The 20,293-nt window shown below is 39.7% G+C and overlaps 1 protein-coding gene across 1 annotated transcript in view; it reads right to left on the bottom strand.

Moving 5' to 3' along the window:
- Window positions 1-18,681, bottom strand: part of ppardb (peroxisome proliferator-activated receptor delta b) — a 43,031-nt gene extending 24,350 nt beyond the window's left edge. Inside the window, exon 1 of the mRNA XM_062998960.1 lies at window positions 18,592-18,681. The gene's annotated coding sequence lies outside the window, so the exon portion shown is untranslated. The remainder of the gene's footprint in view (window positions 1-18,591) is intronic.
- Between the last annotated feature and the right edge of the window lie 1,612 nt (window positions 18,682-20,293).

Raw genomic sequence — 20,293 nt, 5'->3', positions numbered from 1 at the left:
TGCCGGGACAACGATGCTGCTCCTGTCAGATGTGACGGGTCTGGAGTAATTGCAACGACAAGAAATCACTACAGACTTTATTGAAGACTAGAGCGGATAACAACTCTATTATTATTTAATTGTTTATTTATCTATTTATTACCACTGTATGACTTTTAGATCATTCAATTCTGTGTTTGTATGATTTGTGTAAATCGTGTATTTATTTAAAGTATCCTCCAGACCACCCAAGAAGGATGGGCCCTGTTGAGTCTGGTTCCTCTCAAGGTTTCTTCCTGTAATTTTCAGGGAGTTTTTCCTTGCCACAGTCGCCCTCGGCTTGCTCAACAGGGGTTTTTGTATCTGTTGGTCCTGGATTTTGTAAAGTTGCTTTGAGACAATGTATATTGTAAAAAGCGCTATATAAATAAAGTTGACTTGACTTGACGGTGTGGAGAAGCCCCAAAGAAGCGTACCACCCAGACTGTTGCATGCCCAGAGTGAAGCATGGGGGTGGATCAGTGATGGTTTGGGCTGCCATATCATGGCATTCCCTTGGCCCAATACTTGTGCTAGATGGGCGCGTCACTGCCAAGGACTACCGAACCATTCTGGAGGACCATGTGCATCCAATGGCGGTGCCGTGTATCAGGATGACAATGCACCAATACACACAGCAAGACTGGTGAAAGATTGGTTTGATGAACATGAAAGTGAAGTTGAACATCTCCCATGGCCTGCACAGTCACCAGATCTAAATATTATTGAGCCACTTTGGGGTGTTTTGGAGAAGCGAGTCAGGAAACGTTTTCCTCCACCAGCATCACGTAGTGACCTGGCCACTATCCTGCAAGAAGAATGGCTTAAAATCCCTCTGACCACTGTGCAGGACTTGTATATGTCATTTCCAAGACGAATTGACGCTGTATTGGCCGCAAAAGGAGGCCCTACACCATACTAATAAATTATTGTGGTCTAAAACCAGGTGTTTCAGTTTCATTGTCCAACCCCTGTATATCGCGATAGAAAATGTTTCAATAACGGTGATATGATTTTTAAACAAATTCGATCGATAAGCATTACGTCAGTGCGCTTTGCCCGTGTTACTTTTTTGCGGAAGCATTTCTGTACGCAGGTTCCCACAGGGACGCAATTCAACAGCGCACCTCAAGCGAGTAGTTCTCCATCAAAACAGTGCAGTTACACACTCAACATAAATGTCAACCACCAACACAATTACAGAAAAAGTACTAGTACTGAGTACTAATACCAGTTATTAATATTACTTCTTATTAGTTGAGGCGCGCTACGAATAAAGGCACCAACGGGATATTCGCGTTCCACTGTTGCCAGATTGGGCTGTGTTCCTCCTAATTGGGCGGGTTTTTTTTTCAAAAACAATTTAATAGCATTTAAATAACACTTCTATTGAAAAGAGAATATTCAGTTTTAAGAAGCCCCAGCATTGTAGAAGGCTATTAAAAGTAAAGTCAATTTTCAATGCTGATTTGGCTTAATAGTGTTGGTCAGAATGTGTCATATTCTTGAAAGAAAATTAAAATTAGTTTTCCATGCATTCATGCTAGCATGTTCTGGGGTTCAGATGAGTCTCATCAGGTACACACAAGTTTGCAATCAAATGATCAAGTAATGCAAAGGAATATCTTTGAAATTCTGTTAAGGTTATAAGCTATATTTTAGTTTTTCACAGGGAAAATAAGAAAAAATAAAAAGCTTATTATGCTAGGCTTGATGGAATTCTACATGGCACTCACTGCCTGTATAGGTAAACGAGTGAGTGACCAAAACACTACTAGATCAACAGCTACTAGCCACATACAAAATTAAGGTATCAGACAGTTTCTGTGCCGCCCCTGTGTGAGCAATGGTCTCAGTCTTGCCACCCCTATGGGAAATTGTCTGGCTTTGCCACTGTCCACAGTTGAAAAAGAAGCAGACGAAATAGCTGATAAGAGAGGAAGGACTAATTCAGTCGTGTATTCAGCTTGTATTTCTTGCCAGAAACCAGAAAAGAGGTTTGCAGGTACAGCCATCCAATTTTGGTGTTTTTGGCAGTTTTTCTGACATTTGTATTATTCATATCGATATCGGAATTATATCGTATCGACCGAAATTAGGAGTTATATCGTGATATAAATTTTAGCCATATCGTCCAGCCCTACCAGTAGCCATATATGTACATGAAGCCTGACATTGAATAATGAGGAAGAAATATACATTAGGGCTTTTTAGAACAAGAGCATTAGAAAATCTCAAGGAGGAACATGAGCACCACTGAGCAAGTTTACAAGATGGCCAGAACAGAAAAGGAGCCACTGTACCACATTAGTTCCAGCAAGTTACGTGACTTTGGGTAAGCGATAAGATGCCCACATGACAGCATTGAAAGCAGTGTTATGACAGGACTTGTGAAAGGACTCCGAAGACAAGAAAGACAAAGAAAATCTGGATTGACAACATTATGATGTGGTTTGCATTATCAGTAGTTTGTCTGCTAAAAGCAACATGAGACAAAGGGCATTGAAGAAAGATGACCCATCTGTGCAGCCAACCATCACAAAGTGATGACACTGTAGTGACATGAGATGACAAAAAGAAATAGGCAAAATTTGCTTTTACTTACAAATATAAACACGGACCCCACCAACACACAGAAATCATGTTTAAATAATCAACTCCTCATGAATGGTCAACTATTTTAATTTTGACGACACATTATGTGTGTATATATACGTATGTATATATGTATATGTACAGTATATATATATATATATATATATATATATATATATATATATTAGGGCTGTCAAACGATTAAAAATTTTAATCGTGATTAATCTCAGAATTTTATATAGTTAATCGCGATTAATCGCATTAAAAAAAATCTGTGTAAATGTTATAGAAAACAAGGATTTTTAAGTGAAATGTTACAGTTAAAATGGTGAACTCATTTTATGCTAAATGTACTTATGTTAAAAACTGCTGGGACAAGAGAAAACTGTAAGGGAGTTTTATTTACTAACATACTAGGCAGTAATACTATCCAGCAGAGACCCTTGACTTCGTATAAATGTCAGATTGTAGGTTAAAATTTCTCCATCAGCAAACATTGTAGATCAGCAGTGCTTTAGGTGGGATAAGGCGTAGTTATTGTAACAGACTTTTCTGTGGTTGTATCGTGATGGACGTTTCTACACAAAGTGAGTGTGTTTTGACCCTTTGGGTCTTCCATAGTGCATGTAATAGCATTCTCGGCTAACGCAAGGGCTCTGGCTGTCAGCTATTCGGTACTGTAACAGAAGTCTTTAATAAAGTGTTAAATGCTCCCGAAACTTGTGAATATACCGTGTATTTATTTCTTTATTAAGAAAGTGCATTATACCACGCTCGGTTACATTTCAGAAACGCCGTCTTAATGAGAGATGCCGTGCACGGTCAAGTCTCAATATAAACTACGGATGACTCGCAGAGCCAAACAGAAATGGCACTTTGCGTTAACGGCACTATTTTTTTTAATCGCGTTAAATTGAGATTGCGTTAATGCGTTATTATCGCGTTAACTTCGACAGCCCTAATATATATATATATATATATATATATATATATATATATATATATATATATATATATATATATGTATATATATATATATATATGTGTATATATATATATATATACACATATATACTGTATATATATACAGTATATACAGTATATCCATATATCCATACATACTATATTGCCAAAAGTATTCGCTTGTCTGCCTTCACACACATATGAACTTGAGTGACTCCCATTCTTAATCCATAGGGTTTAATATGTTGTCGGCCCACCCTTTGCAGCTATAACAGCTTCAACTTTTCTAGGAAGGCTTTCCACAAGGTTTAGGAGTGTGTTTATGGGAATTTTTGACCATTCTTCCAGAAGCGCATTTGTGAGGTCAGACATTGATGTTGGACGAGAAGGCCTGGCTCACAGTCTCTGCTCTAATTCATCCCAAAGGAGTTTCACACCAAATTCACTCATCCATGTCTTTATGGACCTTGCTTTGTGCACTGGTGCACAGTCATGTTGGAACAGGAAGGGGCCATCCCCAAACTGTTCCCACAAAGTTGGAAGCATGAAATTGTCCAAAATCTCTTGGTATGCTGAAGCATTAAGAGTTCCTTTCACTGGAGCCGAGCAGAGCCCACCTCCTGAAAAACAACCCCACACCATAATCCCCCCTCCACCAAACTTTACACTTGGCACAATGCAGTCAGACAAGTACCGTTCTCCTGGCAACCGCCAAACCCAGACTCATCCATCGGAGTCCAGTGGCGGCATGCTTTACACCACTTGATTCGAAGCTTTGCATTGTGCTTGGTGATGTAAGGTATGGATGCAGCTGCTCGGCCATGGAAACCCATTCCATGAAGCTCTCTACACTCAGTTCTTGAGCTAATATGAAGGCCACATGAAGTTTGGAGGTCTGTAGCAATTGACAGCAGAAAGTTGACGACCTCTGCGCACTATGCGCCTCAGCATCTGCTGACCCCGCTCTGTCATTTTACGTGGCCTGTTGCTGTTGTTCCCAATCGCTTCCACTTTGTTATAATACCACTGACAGTTGACTGTGGAATATTTAGTAGTGAGGAAATTTCAAGACTGGACTTGTTGCACAGGTGGCATCCTATCACGGTACCACGCTGGAATTCACTGAGCTACTGAGAGCAACCCATTCTTTTACAAATGTTTGTAGAAGCAGTCTGCATGCCTAGGTGCTTGGTTTTATACACCTGTGGCCATGGAAGTGATTGGAACACCTGAATTCAATTATTTGGATGGGTGAGTGAATACTTTTGGCAATATAGTGTATTAGCATATGGGAGGAAAATAGACTTGGTTTTATGGTTCAATGGTTTCATCCATCATGACTTGACAGGCTTGAAAAAATTTGACTTCATAGCTAGCAAGCTAACAATAGGTACGCCACTAGCTTGCCTCTACCAACCTTAAAGTAAACATGTATTTAAGATTTACATTTACATTTTCAGCATTTAGCAGACGCTTTTATCCAAAGCGACTTACACAATGAGCGGAACACAATGAGCAATTGAGGGTTAAGGGCCTTGCTCAAGGACCCAACAGTGGCAACTTGGTGGTGGTGGCGGGGCTTGAACCGGCAACCTTCTGTTTACTAGTCCAGTACCTTAACCACTGAGCTATCACTGGCCCCCAGATGTTAGAGTTTATGTCTCAGAGCCACAAAACTACTGTGGTTTTGCAGGCACGGTACACTGCAATATCAGAGCCGAGAGTGAGAATCGCTTTTCCTGATTTAGCCGGTGTAATAACATTTGTTGGCTAGAATATCCTGCTGGCAATCATAAAATCCCACAAGACAAGAAATTCAGTAATCAGGAAGTGTAGACACAGGAAGGTTCCTGCTGGATCACATACAGTCAACACAGCGAGCTCATAAGCTAACATTAGGCAAACTGAAACATGGGAATGGTTACCTCTACTTTAAAATCTAAAGGCTGCTCAGACAAGGCCTTAGGCTTGAGGTTTACGAGTGCGTTACAAGAGGTAATGGATGTGTGCTAGCCAATAAGATGTGCACTGTTTGAGTAAGGACTTTCATCTAGCACTCCCAGACCCTTCCGCTGCTATTATACATTTACAAATGACCATCCAAGCTCTCATGAATCAGTCTGATTTAAGAAATATCAACCAGTGGCTGATCTCTACAGCTTAAAAAAAATGTCATCGTTGACATCGCTGTGTAACATGCAGGAAGAAAATGGTCTCTGACTCAACTCCAAAGAACAACTGTTGCAATGCATACTAGGTTCATGGTTAAATCAGTAATGAGACAGTTTAGAGAGATATTACTGTTTGATACAGCCACAATGCCACTGGTCCAGATTTCTCTCCCTTTTTATTTAATTTATTTATTAGAATTTTTAAAAAATGCTTTTTATTCCCATTTTCCTTCTGATTTAGCGCACTAAATTTTGCACTTTGCAGTTCTACAATTACTGACTGTAGTCAGTGTCACTGCAGTGCTGAGAATGACCCACCACCCAAATAATATCCGCTCTGTGGTTGTCCTGTGGGGGTCCTGACCATTAAAGAACAGCATGAAAGATGGCTAACAAAGCATGCAGAGAAACAGATGGACTACAGTCAGTAATTGTAGAACTACAAAGTGCTTCTATATGGTAAGTGGAGCTGATAAAATGGACAGTGAGTGTAGAAACAAGGAGGTGGTTTTAATGTTATGGCTGATCAGTGTATATATACAGTGTATCACAAAAGTGAGTACACCCCTCACATTTCTGCAGATATTTAAGTATATCTTTTCATGGGACAACACTGACAAAATGACACTTTGACACAATGAAAAGTAGTCTGTGTGCAGCTTATATAACAGTGTAAATTTATTCTTCCCTCAAAATAACTCAATATACAGCCATTAATGTCTAAACCACCGGCAACAAAAGTGAGTACACCCCTTAGTGAAAGTTCCTGAAGTGTCAATATTTTGTGTGGCCACCATTATTTCCCAGAACTGCCTTAACTCTCCTGGGCATGGAGTTTACCAGAGCTTCACAGGTTGCCACTGGAATGCTTTTCCACTCCTCCATGACGACATCACGGAGCTGGCGGATATTCGAGACTGCCATGAGGTGCCATGTTGGAACTTTCAGTGACCAGTATGAGAGAGTGTGAGAGCTGTACTACTAAATTGAACACACCTGCTCCCTATGCACACCTGAGACCTAGTAACACTAACGAGTCACATGACATTTTGGAGGGAAAATGACAAGCAGTGCTCAATTTGGACATTTAGGGGTGTAGTCTCTTAGGGGTGTACTCACTTTTGTTGCCGGTGGTTTAGACATTAATGGCTGTATATTGAGTTATTTTGAGGTAAGAATAAATTTACACTGTTATATAAGCTGCACACAGACTACTTTTCATTGTGTCAAAGTGTCATTTTGTCAGTGCTGTCCCATGAAAAGATATACTTAAATATCTGCAGAAATGTGAGGGGTGTACTCACTTTTGTGATACACTGTATATAAATAGTTTTTCTCCCATTTTCCCCCAATTTAGTGTAGTGATTTTGTCTTCCGCTGCTGGGGAGCCCCGTTTTTTTTGCAGCTGGGGAGGGTATATTGCTGCCCACGCCTCCCCCGACCCACGCGCAGCCCTTAACGGAACCGTTTTCCACCCATGCACCCTGCACAGGCGCCTCTATCCGCCAATCAGAGTCCTTACACAGCGTTTGAAGACCCCACCCACATATTCCGATCATCCCTCCCTGCAGGCACTGCCAAATACGCCTGCTAGATGGCACCCAGTCAACCGGTGGCAACGCCGAGTTTCGAACCGAGGACTTCAGAATTTCGGTGCTGGTGTGCTAGCGGAATATCCCGCTGCGCCACCTGGGCGCCTGACTGTTTCTTTATAAGGGACACCAATCATACACTAGAAAATAAAAGCAAGTTGAAATGTTACCTAGCTCATTTGTAGGATTTGCTTTGGCAGTAAAACACAAAAGCAGTTTTCAGACTGCATTAATGACCTGTTTATAGTTGTAAATCGAGATTTACTGGCTACTTAATAAAAAGGGTGTACACAGAGCATATACATACATTAATAAAAAGGGTGTACACAGAGCATATACAGTGCCTTGCAAAAGTATTCAGCCCCCTTGAACTTTTCAACCTTTTGCCACATTTCAGGCTTCAAACATAACGATATGAAATTGTAATTTTTTGTGAAGAATCAACAACAAGTGGGACACAATCGTGAAGTGGAACGAAATGTATTGGATATTTTAAACTTTTTTTAGAAATAAAAAACTGAAAAGTGGGGCGTGCAATATTATTCAGCCCCCTTGCGTTAATACTTTGTAGCGCCACCTTTTGCTGCGATTACAGCTGCAAGTCGCTTGGGGTATGTCTCTATCAGTTTTGCACATCGAGAGACAGACATTTTTGCCCATTCTTCCTTGCAAAACAGCTCGAGCTCAGTGAGGTTGGATGGAGAGCGTTTGTGAACAGCAGTTTTCAGCTCTTTCCACAGATTCTCGATGGGATTCAGGTCTGGACTTTGACTTGGCCATTCTAACACCTGGATACGTTTATTTGTGAACCATTCCATTGTAGATTTTGCTTTATGTTTTGGATCATTGTCTTGTTGGAAGATAAATCTCCGTCCCAGTCTCAGGTCTTTTGCAGACTGCAACAGGTTTTCTTCCAGAATGGTCCTGTATTTGGCTCCATCCATCTTCCCATCAATTTTAACCATCTTCCCTGTCCCTGCTGAAGAAAAGCAGGCCCAAACCATGATGCTGCCACCACCATGTTTGACAGTGGGGATGGTGTGTTCAGGGTGATGAGCTGTGTTGCTTTTACGCCAAACATAACGTTTTGCATTGTGGCCAAAAAGTTCGATTTTGGTTTCATCTGACCAGAGCACCTTCTTCCACATGTTTGGTGTGTCTCCCAGGTGACTTTTTATAGATATCTTTGAGAAATGGCTTTCTTCTTGCCACTCTTCCATAAAGGCCAGATTTGTGCAGTGTACGACTGATTGTGTCCTATGGACAGAGTCTCCCACCTCAGCTGTAGATCTCTGCAGTTCATTCAGAGTGATCATGGGCCTCTTGGCTGCATCTCTGATCAGTCTTCTCCTTGTTTGAGCTGAAAGTTTAGAGGGACGGCCGGGTCTTGGTAGATTTGCAGTGGTCTGATACTCCTTCCATTTCAATATGATCGCTTGCACAGTGCTCCTTGAGATGTTTAAAGCTTGGGAAATCTTTTTGTATCCAAATCCGGCTTTAAACTTCTCCACAACAGTATCTCGGACCTGCCTGGTGTGTTCCTTGGTCTTCATGATGCTCTCTGCGCTTTAAACAGAACTCTGAGACTGTCACAGAGCAGGTGCATTTATACGGAGACTTGATTACACACAGGTGGATTCTATTTATCACCATCAGTCATTTAGGTCAACATTGGATCATTCAGAGATCCTCACTGAACTTCTGGAGTGAGTTTGCTGCACTGAAAGTAAAGGGGCTGAATAATATTGCACGCCCCACTTTTTAGTTTTTTATTTCTAAAAAAAGTTTAAAATATCCAATACATTTCGTTCCACTTCACGATTGTGTCCCACTTGTTGTTGATTCTTCACAAAAAATTACAATTTCATATCGTTATGTTTGAAGCCTGAAATGTGGCAAAAGGTTGAAAAGTTCAAGGGGGCTGAATACTTTTGCAAGGCACTGTACATACAGTAAGAGCAACTGTTCGGACGTCATGCTGCTTCTCAGTTTACTTACTGTACTGACGTCCTATGGGACATACATACAAAGAGGGATTTATCTTCTGTGTATAGGGGATTGTATGACAGGAACACACCCACCTCTGCTCGTCTCATTGTTCTGGCTTTCTTCAGATTTGAACACGTTATATTATTCTGCGATTCGCTCATCTGACACAATATTTAGTTTAGTGTTAAGTTTTAATGCCATGTCTGACCTTGGGCCATGTTTATGGCAGGAAACGTTGCGATATAAACGGTCTTTTATGTTAACAAAAAGGAGGGGAGTCGCTATTCTGTTGTGCCACAATATTTAAACTTTTCTAACAAATCTGTTAAATCTGTGGCTGGTGAAATCCCATGACTGGCCTAGCTGTGATGCTGTTTTAGCACAGGTATTGATGTAAAACATTAGCACTGCCTTTTCCATGCGTAAACACTTGACCAGAATGGACTGACTGTGTGGCTAACTTACTGTCACACATATATCCATGTGCCATGATTCTTGTCAGGCCAAGTCATTTGTATTTATATCCCATCCATGTATAGTTGCAAGTGGAAATATTTATAATACAACTAATTATCAAAGAAAATGAATAAAATTAATGAGGTAGTATTTTTAGATAGCAGAATATTTTATTTATGCTGCCATGTAGTGCTGAACGATTTTCACGATTAATTTGGTTAATTCGAATTAACGTTTTCACACGTCAGAAATTTGACAATCGCGACTGTACAAGTTTACATACTTTATATTTTAATTAAAGTACCAACATGTCACAAGGCAGAAACTGACCAGATGCTCGCGGAATATATATCAAGAAAAGTTTATATCAGTGTACAAAGTCAGGCAGAGTCCAAAACCAGAGGACAAACAGACAGGCAAAGAAAACCAAAAGGCGCAGGCAAAAACAGTAAACGGAGGACAACAAGGGTCATACACGGTAACGACTACATTCAGGAATAAGAACCGCTTGGTACGCACGCAAACACAGTCGGCAATACTTCGCAACGAGAGACAAACAGAGGTGTTTAAATAAGATTCATGGAACTGAACACAGCTAAACTGAATCAAAAATGCAAAGACGGCGTGAGGACCGATCAGGACTGGGTGACCGGGGACATGTGATAGTCATGTGAGAGTCCGTGGAAGCATGAGAATTGTAGTCCATATTGTTAAAAGCAGACCGTGCCACCTCCATCCACCCCCCAGTCACAAGAGGACAAAATCAAATAGGCTCGTGTTCCTTTCAAGAAACCTGTAAAGAACTTTTTGTGGTTTTGTACTTTTCTTAATGTAAGGAGGTTATGCTTTCACATTATTTAAAGTGAGAGTTTGTTTGTGAGCTATTTTTAAAAATGATATAACTAATTAAGATTATTGTTATGTCATTATTGTTATAAAGTTTGAGTCCCTTGAAAAGATAATTATAGGTGGTGCTGTTACTATTTTTGCACTTTTAGTCTTTTAAATTAAAATGCAAATTTTATTGTCTCATATCACCCCTAGGTGGGAGCATCTGGTTGCAGTAAAAAAAGCTCAGGGTTCCCACTGATTTTCCATCATTGGTGAGTAGTATTGTTTTGCACTTTGTGTTTTTATTATGCTCATTGTATAATTTTATTTTAAATTCCTTCCGCCCCGCCGGTCCGTGAAATTATACCTCATATGAAACCGGTCCGTGGTGCAAAAAAGGTTGAGGACCGCTGGACAAGAATATGCCAGAAGGAATTTAAATAGACTTGCAGAGAACATTAACTTCTCATAGACAGTTATGTAAGGCAAGGATCAAACCCAGGTCCCCTAGGACGCTGGTGCTGTGCGGCAACCACACCACCAACTGAGCAAAAGCGCTGTACGCAGAATTACACTACAGCAGTTATTTATACCTTGAAATAACCATTCATATGACATTTACTGCAGGTGCAGCAGCAGTAATCAAATCCACTGCGAGTGCAATCACCCGCTTAGGTTTTATCAGCATAAATCAACACAGAACAGCCAAGATAAATCATGTGTCTGAAGACAGAATTGGCCAGATTTTAATCCTGCACCCCTAAACAAACCCCTTGTAAACAAGGTTACATAAAGAGCAGTGCTGAATAAAAACCAACCCAACATAAAACCACACAACATGACACAAAAGCTACAGAAGCACAAAGTACAAGAGAAATACAAAACTCTGAGGCTGCTGATGAACCTGTTTTTTTATTTATTATTACAAATCATATAATCAGCATATATTGGTGAAAAAGTTGAATCTTTGACAAATCCATGACCATGTCCATTACTTTGTACAAAAGGTCAATTGTTATTGGAGTCTTATCCTTCCTTTTGAAGTGCATATTCAGATACATTAAACATGTGGATCTGACCTACTGTAAACATTGTTCGCCTTAAGTTCGCCCCAATTTTTCCCCCTAATCTAGTCGTATCCAATTACCTTGATTACATTATGCTTTACCTCTACCGATACAACCCACCACCACTGACTGAGGAGCTTCGCAACTGACACACGCCCCCTCTGACACGAGCTCAGTACAGACTGCATTTTTCGCCTGCACGAGGCGAGTCCATATGCGGATCAGCACTGTACACGGAGAGCAACACCCTGATCAGCATTATTCCTCAATTCTGCGCAGGCGCCATCAATTAGCCAGCAGAGGTCGTAATTGCACCAGTTATGAGGAACCCTGATCCGGCTTACCCACCCTGTGAACAACAGCCAATCGCTGTTAACTTTTAACTTGGTTATGCTGATTATATAAATTGTAATAAAAATGTGGAATCAGACTCTTGTGCCCCTGCACCTCCTCCTTATTGATTCCATACTTCACTTATTTACATTGCACTGAATGGCAGAGCTTTAAACGTCCTGTATTGGATGATAATTACTAGGGATGGAACGATGCATCACAATGCAGTTAATAACTGATTCAAATCGATTTGACATGTAAAATGAATCGATATTCACTTTAAACAGCAGAAGGCACTGGCGCTATATACCTGGTTGGCAAATTCGGGGGTTTTCAGCCAAATTAGGCTTAATTCAAAATTGTTTTGCATAGTTTGTACCTACCTCAGAAATAAAAGGGCAATTATTATTTAGATAAATAAAAGATAATCACAAATACAGTATTTTATTAAATTTTTTTAAAAGAAATAATAAAAGGAAACTTTGTCATAATTTGTCTTCAATTTCAGTTTTAAAAAAAAAACGGGAAACCGTATCGTGAACCCAGTATCGTGAATCGCATCATGGGTAAAGTGTATCGAGACATCCCTAATAATTACCATCCTCAAAAGTAATTATTTAGTTCTGCCATATTGTCAGCAGCATGGTCAATTCACCCTGATGGATGAAACACATCCACAGCTCATCATGACTGGCTTTAACACTAAAGAGCATTAACTAATTTGTGACGGCAATTCTCTCTATACTAGAATTTAGACTTCCACTGACCAGTGACACACTTCAGCAGTCTTGTTTTATTGTAACGTTCACATGAAGCTCCAGCCTATACATCTACTGCAACATGAGACAACAATGTTGCCACAAACCCTTTCTTCACTGTTTAAAAATAAATGTAAAACGTCAGGGTTGCCACATTGTTGTTGTTGAAAAGTTTTAGATTTTTTTATTTAAGAAAAACTTTAGGATATGGAAAATGTTCATTTAGTAGAGTATGAGCATGCCAGCAACAAGTAGTTAAACAACAAACACTATACCAAAAGTACATGGACACCTCACCATGAGCTTGTTGGACACCCCATTCCAATAAAAAAAAATCCATACTAAGAACATGGTCCACCTTTGCATCCATACCTGTCTCTGCTCTTTTGGAAAAGCCTTCCACAACATACTACAGTGTGTCCAGATATTTTTGCTTATTTACTTCAAATGAGAGCCACTTCATGCCAGAGGTGTTTAATAGGATTGATGTGAGGTCTCATTTAATTTGGTAAACTTACATTTACTGCATTTAGCAGATCTAGTCCAATACCCCACTGAGCTACCACTGTCCTTAACTTTTAGTCTTGAATCTGATTGAAAGGGCTTAACTCGTTAATAAGAAGAGCTGTCTACAAACTTTTTTGCCGTATACATACACCGATCAGCCATAACATTAAAACCACCTCCTTGTTTCTACACTCACTGTCCATTTGATCAGCTCCACCTACCATATAAAAGCACTTTGAAGTTCTACAATTACTGACTGTAGTCCATCTGTTTCTCTGCATGCTTTGTTAGCCCCCTTTCATGCTGTTCTTCAATGGTCAGGACTCTCCCAGGACCACCACAGAGCAGGTATTATTTATGTGGTGGATCATTCTCAGCACTGCAGTGACAATGACATGATGGTGGTGTGTTAGTGTGTGTTGTGCTGGTATGAGTGGATCAGACACAGCAGCGCTGATAGAGTTTTTAAACACCTTACTGTCAGTGCTGGACTGAGAAAAGTCCACCAACCAAAAATATCCAGCCAACAGCACCCCGTGGGCAGCGTCCTGTGACCACTGATGAAGGTCTAGAAGATGACCAACTCCAACAGCAGCAATAGATGAGCGATCGTCTCTGACTTTACATCTACAAGGTGGACCAACTAGGTAGGAGTGTCTAATAAAGTGGACAGACAATGAGTGTAGAAACAAGGAGGTGGTTTTAATGTTATGGCTGATCTGTGTATATGACATCTTGTGAAGTAGGCATCAATCATAATAAACAGAAACAAAGATTAGTATTACAAGGGAAAGCTTTTGTATTAAACAATTTTTACTAACTGATTCATTCTGTCACATTCAGTCACAGTAGGTCAGAATAATTTCTGCTATTAACTGAGCAAACTGGCTGCAGGTTTAATCTTTTAAGCAAAGTTAATTACAGAATAAATATACATAATTTACTCCAACATGCAAATCTGAACTAATTATCTCATGACCCCTCTGACAAGTGCTTCCGCACGCTAAAAATCCTCTCATAGCTGTGTGGTGATTCTGTTTTTAGCCTAACAGCTATTGTTGTTTAGTCATCTAAAAAATGAAAGCACTGTTTTATCACTTAGGCTAATCAAGACAGATTTATTTATCCCAACTTTCCAACTTCATTTATTAAATCTCTGAGAATATTAATCAACACCTTCACAGTATTTGAGACAAACAAAGAACGTAAAATATATAACCTCTAAAAAAAGCATACAGATCTGAAAACATGTTTGACAGAATATGCTTGGACACTAGATTAACATAGAAAGTCAATATGTGACTCTTAATGACTTTTAAACGCAGAGTTTCCTGATTATTAAAGAGGTTATGTAAACCATGTACTGTGGGAAAGGCCACTCAGTGTTTTTGAGAAATAGGATAAAACCAACTGAATTTAAGCTCAGTATTAAGGTGATTAAGCACAAGTAACACTAGTTGTATTGTGTAATAAGACTTAAGAATAGACTAGAAACTAGTAACATCAAGAAAATGTGCTTTATATCCAAACAAGGACAATCTAATATATTAAATAATAATAAAAACACAATGTTTTTAGGAACAAGACTGGTGTAATTAAAACAGTTACTAATTACAAGCTTTAGGTATTAGGTGATTACATTTTATTAGATCACCAGTAGCTTGATTGCTACATTAATACAAATCACCCACATTTTTTCATTCTAAAATAGGTTTGAAAATAAAAACTACCATACATATAAAATAATCATGCTTTTTTTTTTAAGCTAACTGACTATTGCACCAGTGTTACTATCTACTGATATCAAGCCGCAGTCCGAGTACCACTGGTTTGTTTGTTTTTAATCCAAGTGCTAGAATGTATTATTAACTACATTTCCTTGTTAATGATACTTACAAGACTTGATACTTTGTGAATTTTTACAGAATGATAGATGTTTTACAGACCAATAGATGCGTTTCTGCCACCACAACATTATTTGTATTTTACTAATACATTAGAGAAAAAATTATTCCCCCCTAACTTTCTCCCCATTCTTTTCACTTTCCAATTTCCTTGCTGCTTGCACCACTACTGATCACTCACCCCACAAAACATGTGCAGTCACCAACCACTTTTTTTGACCTGACAGACTGAGTTCCATTGCCATAACGCATACAGAAAGCCACGTTATGACAATCCGTGAATCATCCACCCCTCATGCAGGTGCTCAGACCAGAACAAGTGCAAGAAGCGCATGTGCATACTTTTTTGCATCACTTTTTTTATCAGACATCTATTTTAACTGTATAATTTGTAAGTTGATTTTCCTACAGATATTTAGATTAACTCATTTTGATGAAATTGTCCACTTATTTTGCCAAAACCTTGTAATCAAAGTGTTAATAGTTAACTCTGAGATGAATTTATTTACTTACAGATTTCATCTTACACTGCAAGCTCATGTGAACATGTTCCATTACAATGGTGCTTTAAAGTTTAAACCGCCAAAGCAGCAAGTTAGATCACGATCCTTCCAGCATGAATGTAAAATTTCTCTGTATCTAATCAGTTTTAGCATACAGTTGTTGACCTCTGTCCAGACTGACTGGTTTAAAAAAATTAAGTATACAGTGGAAGCCACAAGTATACGACCATTAGCAAAAATGCTTGTATTGTTTTACATTACAAATTATATAATCAACACAACAATTTTAGGAAAATAGTTATATTCATATAAAAAAATATATGAATGTAAAAAATTCGTAGCATTTGGGGTGGTCATATTTACACCAGTTGAAGAACTGGCTGCAAATTTAATTTAAATATCATTTAAATAATGTACAGACTAAAGTAAATCTGACTTTTCAAACAAAGAAATTGACATGGTCAAGTCCACAAAAGAACTATATTGCTTTCAACCCAAAAACTAAAACGAATTATTTAATTTATTAATTTAGGTTTCCAAGCCTTAATATTTTTACTTAAATTGTTGCAATGACACCAAAATATTGATTGATATTTTGGTATGTGTACATACATACATACATACATACATACATACATACATACATACATACATACATACATACATACATAACTTGAGATATACAGTGTATCACAAAAGTGAGTACACCCCTCACATTTCTGCAGATATTTAAGTATATCTTTTCATGGGACAACACTGACAAAATGACACTTTGACACAATTAAAAGTAGTCTGTGTGCAGCTTATATAACAGTGTAAATTTATTCATCCCTCAAAATAACTCAATATACAGCCATTAATGTTTAAACCACCGGCAACAAAAGTGAGTACACCCCTTGGTGAAAGTTCCTGAAGTGTCAATATTTTGTGTGGCCACCATTATTTCCCAGAACTGCCTTAACTCTCCTGGGCATGGAGTTTACCAGAGCTTCACAGGTTGCCACTGGAATGCTTTTCCACTCCTCCATGACGACATCACGGAGCTGGCGGATATTCGAGACTTTGCGCTCCTCCACCTTCCGCTTGAGGATGCCCCAAAGATGTTCTATTGGGTTTAGGTCTGGAGACATGCTTGGCCAGTCCATCACCTTTACCCTCAGCCTCTTCAATAAAGCAGTGGTCGTCTTAGAGGTGTGTTTGGGGTCATTATCATGCTGGAACACTACCCTGCGACCCAGTTTCCGGAGGGAGGGGATCATGCTCTGCTTCAGTATTTCACAGTACATATTGGAGTTCATGTGTTCCTCAATGAAATGTAACTCCCCAACACCTGCTGCACTCATGCAGCCCCAGACCATGGTATTCCCACCACCATGCTTGACTGTAGGCATGACACACTTATCTTTGTACTCCTCACCTGATTGCCGCCACACATGCTTGAGACCATCTGAACCAAACAAATTACTCTTGGTCTCATCAGACCATAGAACATGGTTCCAGTAATCCATGTCCTTTGTTGACATGTCTTCAGCAAACTGTTTGCGGGCTTTCTTGTGTAGAGACTTCAGAAGAGGCTTCCTTCTGGGGTGACAGCCATGCAGACCAATTTGATGTAGTGTGCAGCGTATGGTCTGAGCACTGACAGGCTGACCCCCCACCTTTTCAATCTCTGCAGCAATGCTGACAGCACTCCTGCGCCTATCTTTCAAAGACAGCAGTTGGATGTGACGCTGAGCACGTGCACTCAGCTTCTTTGGACGACCAACGCGAGGTCTGTTCTGAGTGGACCCTGCTCTTTTAAAACGCTGGATGATCTTGGCCACTGTGCTGCAGCTCAGTTTCAGGGTGTTGGCAATCTTCTTGTAGCCTTGGCCATCTTCATGTAGCGCAACAATTCGTCTTTTAAGATCCTCAGAGAGTTCTTTGCCATGAGGTGCCATGTTGGAACTTTCAGTGACCAGTATGAGAGAGTGTGAGAGCTGTACTACTAAATTGAACACACCTGCTCCCTATGCACACCTAAGACCTAGTAACACTAACAAATCACATGACATTTTTGAGGGAAAATGACAAGCAGTGCTCAATTTGGACATTTAGGGGTGTAGTCTCTTAGGGGTGTACTCACTTTTGTTGCCGGTGGTTTAGACATTAGCGGCTGTATATTGAGTTATTTTGAGGGAAGAATAAATTTACACTGTTATATAAGCTGCACACAGACTACTTTTCATTGTGTCAAAGTGTCATTTTGTCAGTGTTGTCCCATGAAAAGATATACTTAAATATCTGCAGAAATGTGAGGGGTGTACTCACTTTTGTGATACACTGTATATATATATATATATATATATATATATATATATATATCAAGTAGTCAGTAAGTGTAGATTAAATGTGGTTTGTGTATTTTGGTTATGAATACTATTGTGTAGTGTAAATTGAAGTTCAATGTAGTTCATTGTAAAACCAGATGTAAAAACTCCACTATTCATATACTGTGCCATCTATAATGACTTAAATAGTAACATTGAAAATACAGCTTTAAATAAAATCTAAACAGAAGCAAGCAAAACCATAAGACAGCTGAAATAATTCTAAATAAACGTAATTAAACAAAATATATAATAAATAGTACAAGCTAACAGCAGTCTGGAAGAACCAGTAAAGCAAAGCGTAGTAAACAAGTCCAGGAAAACTCTTCAAACATTAGCCAGTTAGCAGAGTGTGTTTATATTGATTACACAATACTAACTTTGATCCGGGTGTTATTAACTATTAGTTACCATGTGAAACTACACTGAAAACTGTTTAAACTACAGCTCGAAAGTGCTGCCAATGTTTAAACCCACAGTCTTAACCTAACTTGCCAGAGCACAAACACTGGCGTCGTTACTGTGCACTCTTTACCTGCTGTTGTTTTGAGGAGAATGATGAGTGGTTACCAACTTTCTTCTAGAGTTTATACTGTTGATTTGGCAGCGGTGATCTTCTGTAGGTGATGATCGCATGACCAGAGAATATGCAGATAAATGATGTGGATTCCAGTTAATCATCACATCGCTTTAACGCTACTTCAGTCTGTCCGATTGATCCTCTTACACGGTAGCTCGCTAGCTGGCTGGCTAAGCTAATCCGCCTCCCGTTGGAACTTGGAAACTTATTCAGGTTGACCTATTAACATATTGCCGTTGTTATTTCTTCTTTCCGTGTTAATTTTTGTTTAAAATAAAAACACAGATGGCGAATAAAGTGCGCGATTAAACTTTAACCCAATCTCGCTTCGATTGCTCGCAGGATTGACAGCAGAAGCTACACACTGCGCGTCAGGCTCGGCGTGACTGATACGTACACAGCGGGGCGTGGCTTTGTGACGTCACAGTATGGTGTTTCGTACAAGAGGCGGTGAAGTTACATCCAATAAAGAAACTACAAAAGAACTCTGTATAGAATGTCTTTATCATATATATATATACACTACGACATCCTTGTTTCTACACTCACTGTCCATTTTATCAGCTCCACTTACCATATAGAAGCACTTTGTAGATCTACAATTACTGACTGTAGTCCATCTGTTTCTCTACATGCTTTGTTACCCCCCCTCACCCTGTTCTTTAATGGTCAGGACCCCCACAGGACCACTACAGAGCAGGTATTATTTAGGTGGTGGATCATTCTCAGCACTGCAGTGACAATGACATGGTGGTGGTGTGCTAGTGTGTGTTGTGCTGGTATGAGTGGACCAAACACAGCAGCGCTGCTGGAGTTTTTAAATACCGTGTCCACGGTCGGAGACGATCACTCACCTATTGCTGCTGTTTGAGTTGGTCATCTTCTAGACCTTCATCAGCGGTCACAGGATGCTGCCTACAGGGTGCTGTTGGCTGGATATTTTTGGTTGGTGGACTATTCTCAGTCCAGCACTGACAGTAAGGTGTTTAAAAAGTCCATCAGCATTGCTGTGTCTGATCCACTCATACCAGCACAACACACACTAACACCACCACCACCATGTCATTGTCACTGCAGGGCTGAGAATGACCCACCACCCAAATAATACCTGCTCTGTGGTGGTCCTGGGAGAGTCCTGACCATTGAAGAACAGGGTGAAAGGGGGCTAACAAAGCATGCAGAGAAACAGATGGACTACAGTCAGTAATTGTAGAACTACTAAGTGCTTCTATATGGTAAGTGGAGCTGATAAAATGGACAGTGAGTGTAGAAACAAGGAGGTGGTTTTAATGTTATGGCTGATCGGTGTATATACGTTCATACATATACAGGTGTACAGGACAATGCAATTCTTTTTTCATCTCTTCCAGCTTGTTTGGAAACTGGGGTCAGAGCAACGGGTGATGTTATCACTGTGGCTAGCCAAATGCTTAAAGCAGAATTTTGGCTTTAGTGGATACTTTAAGAACGGCAGCTGATTGAGTTTCCCCTACAGCCAAGGTGTCTTAACATGATAAACATTCTTGAAGGAATCCTGCCATGTTTTTGAGCAGTAAAGATGGTCAACAAGCTTATGGTCAGATGTCCTAATACTTTTGGCCAAATAGCATACCAAAACACTCCAAAACACAGATCTGGTGCAAGCACAAGATTTACA

Source organism: Trichomycterus rosablanca, chromosome 7 (genome assembly GCF_030014385.1).
Source record: "Trichomycterus rosablanca isolate fTriRos1 chromosome 7, fTriRos1.hap1, whole genome shotgun sequence".
NCBI lineage: Eukaryota > Metazoa > Chordata > Actinopteri > Siluriformes > Trichomycteridae > Trichomycterus > Trichomycterus rosablanca.
This window is presented reverse-complemented; position numbering and strand designations above follow the sequence as displayed.